Raw genomic sequence first — 12437 nt, forward strand, 5'->3', positions numbered from 1 at the left:
GCCCGCCCCCCCCCGGGCACCGACTCCCCCACCCTCACGAACCCGAAATTGGCCGGGGCGCGGCTCCTCGCCCTCCGAGTACCGTGGTCCTGGGCCCCGCGGGCTTGGTCCAAGTCCTCCTCTCTCCCCTCAGGGAGGCCTCGAAGCCCCGGACCCGCAGCCCGTGATGGAGCCGCGACGACCCACGGGCTCCTCCTCCCCGAGGTGGCATGTTGAGGTTGGGTGGTGCGTTTCCTGCCACAGCAGATCCCGCGGTTTTGGAAAGGCCCAAGCTTCTGGCACATCCCTATTGCACCCCTCTTGGGGCTCTCTCGGGCGCCTTCTCGCTCACCCTTCTTGGATCTGGGAGCACGGATTCCCTGGGGATGGGAGAGTGGGGCGGGAGGTCGTTACCCCCCTGGCTCACGGGTCTGTTACAGGCCTCGTAGACCTTCCTCCTCAAGTACCCCAGAAAGTCTAACCGTGCCCGGAAGTCACCCATCTAGCATTTCTCACCCTCCTCCATAACACACTTTTGAAAAGGTCAACCTGGTAGGGGCCTCCCCACACCCATCCACGCACGAGAGCAGCTCCCCCATATATTCTCACAGAGCAGTGAGAAGACATCATCTTTCCGCGGATTTCACTACCTGCCGGTTTGCAGTGGCTGAACATCCCTCCCCATCCCGTAGCCTCCTGACAGGGGAAGCTCGAACTCAGTATCTCTTTTTTTTTCTCCCCTTTTGGTCTCCTGGTCTCATAAAAGACCAAACTTGACACAGCACTCATTTAAGAGAAAGGATTTTGTTACTTGGAGTCAGTGGTTCCTCTGGGCATAACAAAATGGGGGGCCAAGACTCAAGATTTCTGTTGGCTTTTAGAGGCAGAGCAGGGGCTGGTGTCGTGTTCAAAACTCCTATTCCTATAACTTCCGTTGGTAAAGGAGAAATCTGTGCAGATCAAATGATCCCATGGCTTCCTTTCATTCCTTACCTGTTGCGGTCGATGAAGGTAGCAAGGCTGGCTTGAGAGGGATGGCTCCAAAGCTCAGGCCTATCTGAATTGGCCAATCAACTCATGGACCTTAGCAAACATCAAGGATGATAAACAGGCTTTTCCCGCTCTCACATTCAGTGTTTTTCCTAACTCTTCGATTAGGACTTGACCAAGACCTGACAGACAGGTCCTGAGCTTCACTGACACAGAGAGGCCTGACTCCTTTGTATTAGTCTAGGAAGTTCCTTATCTACTGGGGACCAGTCAATCTGCAAACAAACCACCCAAGCTAGGAATAGCACTCTTGAGCACATGGTCTCATTCCCCTGGCAGACATCACCAATAATTGTGGTACTTCCTCTTTGAGCCCATACTCAAGAGTTTAAGTTTCTGAATATATCTCAACGTAGGGCTCCAAAGACTTGGCCTGTAAGGTGAAACCTATTTTTTTATTCCCGATAAGCAGATCTCCAGTCTCTATTTCCCTCCCATTATTTATTCGGTGTCATTTGTGTTTCTGGGCTCTGGACATGGTGCAATTCACCTTGAGCCCTCTTTCTTCCTGAAAGAGGTGCCAAATCCTTGCCAGGGCAAAAACTAAGTTTGTGGGAAGGAATATTTACAAAGGAATTTAAAGAATTTTAGAAGACTTACCTTAAAACCGAAGAGCTAACAACCTCTTATGGAAATTGGTGTCCTAAATACAACTGGGAGCCTACAGTATCCCAAGTTCAAAAACAACTATATTCCAAGGTTTCATTCAGAACTTTGAGACCAGTTTGTCCATCCTGTCCTATTCTTTCAACATTTGTGATTCACATATGTGATACATCCACCATCCCAGTTCTATGACTTCCTTTTCTCTTAGGGCACGCCTTGGAACTACATCTGTATTTCTCAACTTAGTATTTCCCAAATCCCACTACCTCCAGCACCAACTGGAGATCAGATACCTGGGGGAACTAAGTCCTACTTAATACATATAGAAAATACCTGTCAAGTCTAAAGAAGATTAGGAATTATTGTAGGGTAAGAAGGTTGAGAGGTCAGGGAGGGAATTAGGTATGTTAACATTTCTCTTCCCCTAGTTCTGCCACAATTTAGGATAGATTCATAGGCCAGTTCCTGATAGCCTATGTTTATCATGGAAACATTTAATCTGCTTTCCTTCCCTGCACTGATTATCCCCCCTACCCTCCCACCAACTATATATATATCCTATGTTCTATCAATCTCCCTGTTTTCAAAGATTCTATTCTTTACCCTATTCCTTCTCAAAACAAACCCACAGTGAAAAAAAAAAAACAGAACAAGCAATTGCAGACTCTAAGCATCCCATAAGATAAATACATGGGCTTATAGAGTAGGAAGGCTATGAGAACTTGGAGCTCATATGTCATACCTCTACTAGTAGTAAATCTGCCAAGACGATGCTATAAATAAATAATTTATAAATATATTAAGTGGAATAGGGCAACAAAAATAGTCTTTTGATTTACACAGATGCTTATCATTTCTGGTGTGCTTCATTCTTTCCCGATGACCCAAGTTACCATCTGAGATTTCTCTTCAACCTGAAGAACTTCCTTTAGTGTTTCTTGTACTGCAGGTCTATTGGCTACAAATATTCTTAGTTTTATTTTACCTGAAAATGTTGTAATTTTGCTTTCTTACCTTAATGATATATTCCCTGAATATAGATTTCTGGATTGAATTTCTTTTTCTTTCAGCATTTTAAAGATTTAAAAAATTTTTCTTCTGACCTCCATGATCTCTGTTGAAACTTGGATGTTGATCAGATAATTTTCTCCTCTATGTAATATGTTGTTTTCTCTTCCTGGTTTCGAGATTTGCTCTTTATCTTTGGCTTTCAACAATTTAACCATGATGTGCATCAACATGGACTTTTGCTGTGTTTATTCTGCTTGGTGTTCATTCACAATCTTGTATCTGCAAGTTTCTGTCTTTCATTAAATTAAGATAAATCTTAGCCATTATTTCTTAAATACTTTTTTCTACCTCATTCTCTCTCTCATTGCCTTCTGGCATTCCAAATTCATGTATTTTTTTTTTTTTTTAGCTTATAAACTTGTTAAATTTATTTTTTATTGTTAAAATTTATTTTTAAATTATAGTTGACATACAATATTATATAAGTTTCAGGTGTACAACATAATGCTTAGACATTTATATACCTTACAAAGTGATCACGCTGGTAAGTCTTGCACCCATCTGACACCATTCATAGTTGTTACAAGATTATTGACGATATTCCCTATGCTGTACTATTTTTATAACTGTCAGTTTGTATTTATTTCTTAATCCCTTTCACCTTTCTCAGCCATCCACCCACCCCCTGCCCATCTGGCAACCATCAGTTTATTCTCTGTATCTATGAGTTCGTTTATGTTTTGTTGGTTTGTTTATTTTGGTTTTTAGATTCCACATATAAGTGAAATCATATGGTATTTGTCTTTCTCTATCTGACATTTTACTTAGCATAATACCCTCTGGGTCATCCATGTAGTCACAAATGGTAAGATTTCATTCTTTTTTATGGTTGAGTAATATTTTGTTATATATATATATACACACACACACACATACATACATACATACATACACACACACACATAAATGCTGCAACTTCTTTATCCATTCATCTGTTGATGGACACATAGGTTGTTTCAATATTCTTGCTATTGTAAATAATGCTGCGATGAACATAGGGGTACATATATTTTTTTGAATTAGTGTTTTGGATTTTTTTCAGATAAATACCCAAAAGTGGAATTGCTGGGTCATATAGTTCTATTTTTAATTTTTTGAGGAAACTCCGTACTGTTTTCCATAGGGGCTGCACCAGTTTACAATCCCACCAACAGTGCGCGAGGGTTTCCTTTTTTCCAACACTTATTTGTTGATTTATTGATGATAGCCATTTTGACAGGTGTGAGGTGATAGCTCATTGTGATTTTAATTTGCATTTCCTTGATGAGTAGTGATGTTGAGCATCTTTTCATGTCTATTGGACTACATATACTTAATATCATCTGGAGTTTATATTAAATGTGTTTTACCAGTGTATCAGTGCTACACCACTGAACACCAGAAAAACCTGGCTCTTCCCCCTGATCTTTAGGGTGTCTGGAGATAGGAGTTGTGAATGGCAGGAATCTAAAGCTGTGACCTGTTTACTTTCTAACTTTGTAGGAGTTAATCTGCCTCTGTTGTCCATAACAGTGCTTTCCAGACAGGGTGTCTCTTTTATTTTGTAGAAAATAACACAACCTCACAATCTCTCCATACCACTCCCGAACACACATGGGCACATGCACATGCACACACACATATACTGTTACGTTAATTCCATGCCTTCTGAGAATTAGATGGAAAGTGAGGTTTGACCCCTTTCAGTTTCTTTTTACTCTCAAGACTCATACAGAGCAGATGTACTGTCAGTGGTCCTTTAAGAACCAAAGTCAAAGTCAGACTGGGAAACCAGGCTGCTCTCCTATTGGACCATAAGAGCAGATGAAAAGCAGGCCAGGGATGGGGGGGATCAGGGTCCAAAAAAGGCTTAGGGCTTCATTTGACATGTATTTGCTGATTTATTATTTGATGTTTGTTTTCATTCAATAAGTAATTATTAAGAACCTGTTATGTTCCAGCTACTGGAAACAAAGAGTTAGCAAAGAATTAGCACTAGTGGGGAGCAGATGAGACTCAAGTCAGAAAAATGGCCAGTGGGACAAATTTATTCTTTTGCTCTTTTCTCAGTTTCTTGACCTTCCACCCTGCATTTTGGAGACCTTGGGCAGATGAGAAACAAGAAAAAAAAGGAAATAGGAATGACTTAGAGGAAAGAGGAGGGGAGGGAAATTCCTTAGCGTGTTCTCATTATTGAGCCACTCGTGTCGTATAAAACTTGAGACTCTGGCTTAAGGCCTGATGGTGCAGGAAAGGTAGTGCCAGGCAAGCTAGAGGGGGAAGTTAGCCCAGACTTGGCCCTGGGCCAGCACTGCAGGGTGGAGCCAAAGGCCAGACTAGGGTGAGGCCCTGGAGGCCCTGGACAGGACGTGCTCATTCATGACTGAAGTACCAGGGGCTTCCAGTCTGGCAGGTGTAGCTCAGTGAAAGGGAATCCAGCCTGTATTCAAGAGTCAGACTGCTTCCTGTCTGGCAGATTTGCTCAGCTGTCTGTTTAGTTCATTGTTGCTGTCTTCAGCACAAACCTGGAGTGCTACCAGTTCCTTGCTTGTAATAACCTAACAAATATTTGTATGGGATTTTGCACTTGACAGAGTGATTTTGTTATTTCATTTAATTCTCACAACAATCCTAGGAAGCAGGGTAAAGTTCTGTTTGTGATCATCAAACTTTGGTTGATATGAAGGAAAAGAGGTAAAATCAAGCATTGGCCTTGTGTTGGGAATTTTCCCATGCCGAGTTTTTTATTTTCTTTTTCCCTTTTAAATAGAGAAATACAAACCATACTATCCTGGGTTCAGATAGGAACAGCGTTTTAGTTTAAAGTATACAAAGGATCTGATCATTTTGTGCTGTTTAGCCCATTCTGGCCAGACAAACATATCTATTCCCAATATTGTCATTCTCTTCTCCTCCCTAAGTAAGATATCTTGGGGCAATGAAGTGTAAGAAAGATAACTGCCCCTCCCCTGGTTTCCACCCTCACTCTTGGGAGCAAGATGAGATGGAGTAGCTATCTTTGCTCTGGTGGCAGAGCACCAGAGAAACGAAGACCCAGGCAAATGGCAGGCCACATTTTTCTTGTTTAGATTATATGCTTAAAACTTGCCCTGTCTTGACTTCCCAAAAACCAGATGAACAACTGAAAATTGGAACAATGAAATCACTGCCCCAAGTGGGGTCAGCAACCTCAAGCTGATTGTTATCCTCATTTACCCTGGGGAGGAATGAGCAGAGCAGGAGAATTTTCCTCCTTGGGACTCAAATGGAGATTAGGATTGGGTGCTTGGTGGTATTAGCCATTTCTGTTTTGTTACATGTATCCAATAAATAGGACTTTTCCCTTTTTCTGATGCCTATAGTTTAAAAGTAGTTAATTCAGTAGAACTACATAGGAGGGTAAGAAAGAACAAAAATAAACTGCTTGCAAATTAACCTCAGGAGCCATTCCTCAAAAGGTGGATATTTTTGGCTTTTTTTTTTGTAAATGGAAACCTTGAATGTCAGAAAAGCTACAGCACTTGAATGAAGCCATTCAGCTATAACTGCTAAGAATGACCAGTATCCAGTTCTCCTAACACTTAGCCGTCAGCACCACCATTGTTTGCTGAGTATACCAGGCACTCATACATGAATCATCTCTAATCCTTAAGAATAATAGAGTGTGGAAGATATCATAAACCTCATTTTATGGGTGGAGAAACTGAGGTTTAGAGAAACTGGATCATTTTTCCATATTTAGGAAATTAGAGAGCTAGAATTTGACTCCTGATTTCTATGACAATGAAGTTCATATTCTTTCTGCTCTGCAATTACTTTCTCTCACTATATTACAGTGTCAATAATTTCTGTTTTTGTATTAAATATGCATGAGTAATAACTTCCAAAATAATTCGTCTTGGAAGAACAGTTATCCAAAGTATGAGGATGCAAACTAGTAGGTCAAGTTCCATTTTACAGTCAAACACACTGTGTAATCCTCCTGGAGCCTGCGATTCCTCCCTCTGCAGTCAGTGCACACCCGTTCTGCGTTGCCCACTGATTTCTAGAGTGAGACTTACATGGTCTTATTTCTTAGATTCCTTTAAGAGTCTGTCATGTAAATAACATAACACTTTAGAAAAGAGAATCCACCTCATCGTTTGAGGAGTGGCAGCAATGGCCTTAAAGATGTACACTCAATCCGGCCAACATGAGCTATAATAACTAATTGAATGAACATCTTGCCATTCATGACCACCCACACTGACCTGAGGTAACGTGGTAAGGTCAGATTACTCAAAATACTTAGAAAAGCCTCATTACATTCCAAATAGGCAATTTAAGGAAAATAAAATCTTCTTAATGTCCATATCTGATTTTCAATTCTGTGAAGTGATCTTATCTGATTAGAGACCATTTTCTTCATTATCGAGATATAATTTGTAGGTGGTAAAGTACATACATCATAAATTTGCCAGCTCCTACATTTTAAATAAGAAAAATATACGGTATGTACCCATCTGTGTCTGCCTTTTTTTGCTCAATGTTGTAGACAGTCAATTTTGAAGCAACAGAATTTTTACCACACTTTGAAATAGTCTCCTTGTAATTTACTTATTGTGGGGGGAATAATTATTTATTTCATTTTTTTAATATTTGAATTTTTTAATTTTTAATTTAAAAAATTATTGGGTGACATTGATTAACAAAATCAAATAAGTTGCAGGTTTATCATTCAAAAGTAACACCTAAGCATATATTAAAAACATTTCACCCTAAACATTTCCTTCTTTTGGTGTCCATCTTTAGGATTAATTCTCAGAACTTTAATTAGTGCATAAAAATAATTATTGAAAGTGTCTATAAAAATATATTAAGTCTGCCATTACAATGTGGGAGTATACCAGTTTCACTATATCCTCCTCAAAACTATATTTCATTACATTAAAAATTTTAATTACTGGGAAGAATAATTTTCAACTTGTTTTTCTTAAATCATTACTAATGGTAATTTTCATTGCTTTTTATTACTAAAATTAAATTTTTTCTTTGAACTATTAGTATTCTCTGTCCCTTTATATATTATGGTAAAATATTCCTATTTTACCAATTCAAGGGAATTCTATATATGCTATACACCAAAGTGAGTTGTTTTAAATTTTCATTTAGTCATTGTCTCATTGGACAGATTATTTTCTACCGACTGGATAACATGGATTGATTCTTATTCATCTTTTAGTATTCATTTGCTCATCTAAAATTTTTATTGTATTCCTTTTAAATGCCATGACTATGCTAAGTGAAGAGGACATAGCAGTAAACAAGATAACGTGGTACCTGCTCATGTTAGATGTTCAATGAATGTCAGTGGATGCTAAAAAGAAGTATATGACAGAAGATAATGTCATCTACAGCTCAGCAAGGTAATCTATCGTTAATAGTTCTCTAGAGTCCTGGATGAGGTTTCTATGATTCTTCTACCTGATCAGAATAGTCAGGTGGTTCTTTTCCAAGTTCTGTCCAGTCTATTTTCTAAGCTATATGTAATAATAGCCCTACTTTGTAGAACTTATCTTTTACTACTTTGTGTGACCTGTTTGAACACAAGCTGGTGATGGTGTCCTAGAGAGGCCCAGTTTTTTTTTTCCTTGTATGATACACTATGACGTAGAACTCTTAAAACATAACAAGAATCTTTAGTTTTACAATTTTAAGTTTAATGTTTTCTTAGGCTTTTGATAAATTGTAAATTAAATTATGCTGGGCAAGGAAATTTATCAAATTCTTGCAGAGAATAGTTCCTTCAATGAAGTCTACTGAACAAAACTTCCTTACCCAAAGGTTCACCATGGTGAGATTTTTTCCATGTGTTTCAAAAGGAATTAGCCCCACCCCCATTTCAATCATTTAGGCAAGTGCTTTTCTTATGTTTTTGTACAGGGAAATACAAAATTCTCAATTCTATATCAAAGTGACCAGGATAAATTGAGATGTTTGGTTAGAAATAACAGGAATCAATTCAAGGGGCTTAAGCAAAAAAAAGTTTATTCTCTCCATATATAAAGTTAAAGGAGGATGTCAGTGTTGCCAAGGGCAAGAATGAAGCCAGCAAATGGAATCAGCGACTGAACACTGTCCAGACACCCTTTCTACCTCCTCTTTGCATTCATGCTCTCTGTAAACTACTTTTGATTCTTCTCTAGTTCCCTTCTTCAGTGGAAGATGCCCTCACCTCATTCCCACCTCCATATTCTATGTCAAGCCATCTAAAGAAAGGTTGAATCCCTCAGTTCTCATTCCAAATTTCTTGGGATGAGACTCTGATTGGTTCAGCTTGGGTCAGGTGCTAACTCCTGGTCCAATCAACTATAATCAAGGGGGTAGAATCAAGCTTTATAATTAAGTTATCTGACTCAATCCACTCTTGTGACTTTGGAGTTGTAGTGTCTGGAGCCCAATTGGAATGGAGGAGCAACATGAACTGGACAGACACCACAATTCTTTAATGAAAGAAAAGAAACAATGTCTTTTCACAGTTTGCTACTATCTTTTTTTTTCCCCTCTTTAATCCGCGCCCCCCCCCCCAACTTCCACTCCTGACCTACAGATGTTGCCCTTTCCCCTTAAAAACTGGATCTCTGAAGGCAGAGGTGTCTCCTCCCATGCGCTTGGCGCACCTGGGGTATGGTCCGTGGCTCCACCTGGGGTGCGAACCCAGGACCTTCTGCGTGTAAAGCAGACATGCTAACCACTATACTTTGGAGCCACCCCCAGTTTGCTACTATCTTTGAGACCCTTGTTACGATGGCTTGATATATTTTAGGCCACTCAAATGCTCAGGATAATCTAACTATTATCAAAGGGTTTTATGTTGCTGTTTGATTTTTTTCCATTTGGGACAAGAGAGAGTAACTGAAACTATTACAACTCTAGTGTTCTCTTCTTAAATTAAATGTTCTTTTCTGGAACAGAGGCAGTGGCATTGTTAGAAGATTAAAATAAAAATACAAAATTCTACCCTCAAGCCAACAAATTCTAGTTGAATTGTAATAAGTTCTTAAGTATTTACAAAAAGGTCCCTGAACTTTGTGTCTTTCAGGTTTAGCCTTGCTTTTAATTTGATGTAGTGCGTAGTCTGAATTGATTTGTTTTTGTAATTTATATGGTAAGCTTTAGGTCAGGGACCAGGTTTTGACATGTACTTTACATATTATACTGCCCTCTTAATACTTAGAAAATAATAATTAATGGTTAGGCATTGGATGTTTGGCACAAAACCCTAACTCTAAGTATAATTAACTTTAAGAGCTATTTTGGTGTATGATGAAAGTGAGATGTGAACAACTTCATGGTTTGGAAAGAGTCAAGAACATATCCAGTGGCTGAGGCATGTTGAAATTTAGAATACATAAATATAATTGCCTGATGAATATGAACATCAGGTGGTTGTTAATGTTAAAAGTTGTAAAAACATTTATATTAGTATTAATATCACCAAGGTTAGATTAAGAGTTTAGAGACTCTAAACACTAAAGTACCCATGGTGAAATTTAAAAACAAAACAAAAGAGACTAAACCTTCAAATAAGTGTCAAGAAGTCCAGTAAGTTCTGTTTGTTTTGTTATTTTATATGATGACTATTTCAATGCCTTTTTAAAACTCTCAACTACTGAAGTATTTCCAAATCGTTGTGTGAGCGCACATGTGTGTGCATGCATCCATGCTCGCCGCCCACATGCAGATATGTGTGCTCAAGGTGTGCCCTTGCTGCCAGCACCCTAAGAATGTACTGTTTCCCATTTGGATAATTCATAGTAGGTATACCATGTTCTTCAAAATTTAGAATATTGAATATGTTGTGTGAACTTCGGTTCCAATTACAGAAAATTTGGGTAGGTAAATTGGCAACCAAGGAAGCTATACCAAGGGGCAACCCTTTTATGACATCTCAGGAGAGAGATCTATTCCTGGGGTCTTTGTGTGGTAGGAGTTCAGTTTCATATCTGAACATAAGAATTTTGCCCCAGTTGATCCTGATTGAGGAGCAAGTAAGCAGTTGTGGAGGCCTTGGGAGATGGTTCCTAACTTCACCAAAAAACTCTTTCCATTATTCCCCCCACCCCCAAGATTTGGAATATATATATTTTTTTAATTAAAAAAAATGCATTTAATTTTTAAAAGTACCTGAGTGCATAAATAGGGTGCCCTTTGAGAAAAATCTTCAAGCTACCAGAATACAAAATTACAAAGAAAAAATAGACAAAAAATAATTTAAAGAAATGGAATGGGCTCTAGACCTGAGCATATTATGTCTATAGCTGTTAAGGGTGTAATCTGAAGAAAATAGAGTTTCGTTAGCTTTGGGAGATTTTTGTAAAAGGAGAATCTATAAGATAAATTTTGGCAGTGCCCATCCAAATACTACTGTCCTGGGAAGAGAAAATCTTACACTTAGGGTATTTATAATTCTATTGGCATGGCCATGTTTATTGAAGAGAAGGGTACTATCTACTAATTTGGCCAGGTTCCATTAAACTTTAAAGTTAGTACCTATCCCTGGTATGATTCCAGCCTCAGCAAGCAACATTCTAGTTGTAATTTGGTCCTCTATCTAGGTCAGCCCATAGGGAAAAAATGTGCTGGTCATGCTTAAAGTACTATACTGGCCTATGTATCTGTGATACATAGCAAATTAGTACATCATTCTAATTTGTTTATCAGCCTCTGTGAATTTGGTTAACGTGAAAAATGATCTTAAATGGGCTGACAAATGGGGTTTCAGAGCCAGCAAGGCTGAAAGCCAAGGAACTTCACCAAGAAATGTGACCTTTGGACTTGTGGAGGACAGAGAGTGTGTCCAGTTCATCTCTATCTTCAGCTCGCAGCACAGGACCTGCCACCCAGTAGAAACTCAGAGCTCATTTATCTGTACTATACACTCCTAAATATTAAAGCCCACTTTATACTTGCAATCTCATTTTATAATTACTCAAAAGCATATGATCACCAGAGATTTTTTTAAAACTTTAAAAAATTTACCCAGGTAATAGACATTTTAAAGAAAAAAATATAAAATAGGAGTAAAAAGAAAAAAATCTATATTTTGATTACTTAGAGAAAACCATTAACATTTTGATATATACCCTTTCAGACATTTTTAATGCATGAAATGCACATATATTTATATATATATTCTTACAAAAATGGAATCTCATAATGCAGTTTCGTAACTTGCCTTAAAAAAAAAATTAAATTATATGGTGAAAAGTCTTTATGTCAATAAATAATTTATGGAATTATTTTAATGATGCGTAGTATTCCTTAATAAAAGGATGTTATATTAAGTTATATACCATAACTTAAACATTCTCCTAGTGTTCATATTTTAGGTTGTGTCCATTTCTTTGTTATTATAAACAATCTTTTAAAGAACACATTATTTCTTTAGAATAAATTCCTAGAAGAGATATCGCTAGGTTAAAGTGTATGCATGTTTTAAAGCTTTTAATACATAGCCAAATTGTCCTGTAGAAAAACAACTTTAACTTATTAATCCACTAGCAGTGTTTGAGAGGTCCTATTTTCCCACCTTAGGTTTTCAATAACTTAGTAACACTTGACATCCTGGAGCTTAGGACCACTGCGAACCACTGGAGCCTTTTAACAACTAATTCGAACTCCAGATGCAGCTTTTCAGGTCAGTCTTTCCATCCACCATCAATCTCAACCCTTGTCCCTCCAAACTTGAGTTCTAGCATCTCCCACCCTCC

General features: G+C 38.3%; 1 protein-coding gene across 1 annotated transcript in view; it reads right to left on the minus strand.

Annotated features, from left to right (window-relative positions):
* ITSN2 (intersectin 2) overlaps positions 1-185 on the minus strand; it is a 113555-nt gene extending 113370 nt beyond the window's left edge. Inside the window, 1 exon segment of the mRNA XM_025045670.1 lies at positions 43-185. The gene's annotated coding sequence lies outside the window, so the exon portion shown is untranslated.
* Positions 186-12437: the final 12252 nt, after the last annotated feature.

This window comes from Pteropus alecto, unplaced genomic scaffold (assembly GCF_000325575.1).
Source record: "Pteropus alecto unplaced genomic scaffold, ASM32557v1 scaffold61, whole genome shotgun sequence".
Taxonomy (NCBI): Eukaryota; Metazoa; Chordata; class Mammalia; order Chiroptera; family Pteropodidae; genus Pteropus; species Pteropus alecto.